The following is a 949-nucleotide window of genomic DNA, read 5'->3' on the forward strand; positions in this document are numbered from 1 at the left end:
TTGGAGGAGCGGCAACTGAAGACCCCAACATGCACATAAGGAATTTTGTCGAGATCTGCAACACTTTTAAGTATAATGGCGTGACTGATGAGGCTATCAAGTTGAGGCTTTTCCCATTCTCACTGAGGGATAAGGCTAAAGACTGGTTATATTCTGAACCAGCTGGGTCCATCACTACGTGGCAAGATCTTGCGCAAAAGTTTCTGGTGAAGTTTTATCCAATGGCAAAGACTGCTGCTATGAGGAGTGCTCTTACTCAGTTTGCACAGCAACCTACAGAATCTATGTGTGAGGCTTGGGAACGCTACAAGGAAATGTTAAGAAAATGTCCACATCATGGAATGCCAGATTGGATGGTGATCACTGGTTTCTATAATGGTTTGGGGGCCCAATCTCGGCCCATACTCGATGCAGCAGCTGGAGGAGCCTTATGGGCTAAAAGCTATACTGAGGCGTATAATCTTATAGAGACGATGGCTGCAAATGAGCATCAAAACCCAACTCAGAGGATGACGTCAGGCAAGGTAGCAGGTATTCTGGAAGTTGATGCAGCCACCGCTATTGCAGCCCAGCTCCAAGCGCTATCAATGAAGGTTGATTCTCTGGCTACGTATGGAGTTAATCAAATAGCTATGGTTTGTGAGCTTTGTGCAGGTTCTCATGCTACGGATCAGTGTTCTCTTGTCAACGAATCTGTTCAGTATGTGAATAATTATCAGCGACAACAGCAGCCTGTGCCAGCGACCTATCATCCTAATAACAGAAATCATCCAAATTTCAGCTGGGGGAATAATCAGAATGCTATTCAGCCACCATATCAGCAAGGAATGAGTAAACAGTTTAACCCACCTGGATTCCAGCAACCACAGCAGTATGCTACAAGGCAATCATATCCTCAACAGGGAAGTACAGCTGCACCCACTAGTGCTGATTTTGAGGAACTTAAGCT

General features: G+C 45.3%; 1 non-coding gene across 1 annotated transcript; it reads right to left on the reverse strand.

Annotated features, from left to right (window-relative positions):
* Nucleotides 1-236: 236 nt before the first annotated feature.
* Nucleotides 237-343, reverse strand: LOC141721935 (small nucleolar RNA R71). The gene has a single exon (XR_012574975.1). It is a non-coding gene; the product is annotated as a small nucleolar RNA R71 (small nucleolar RNA).
* Nucleotides 344-949: the final 606 nt, after the last annotated feature.

The sequence above is a fragment of the Apium graveolens genome, chromosome 4 (assembly GCF_009905375.1).
Source record: "Apium graveolens cultivar Ventura chromosome 4, ASM990537v1, whole genome shotgun sequence".
In the NCBI taxonomy this organism is placed as follows: domain Eukaryota; kingdom Viridiplantae; phylum Streptophyta; class Magnoliopsida; order Apiales; family Apiaceae; genus Apium; species Apium graveolens.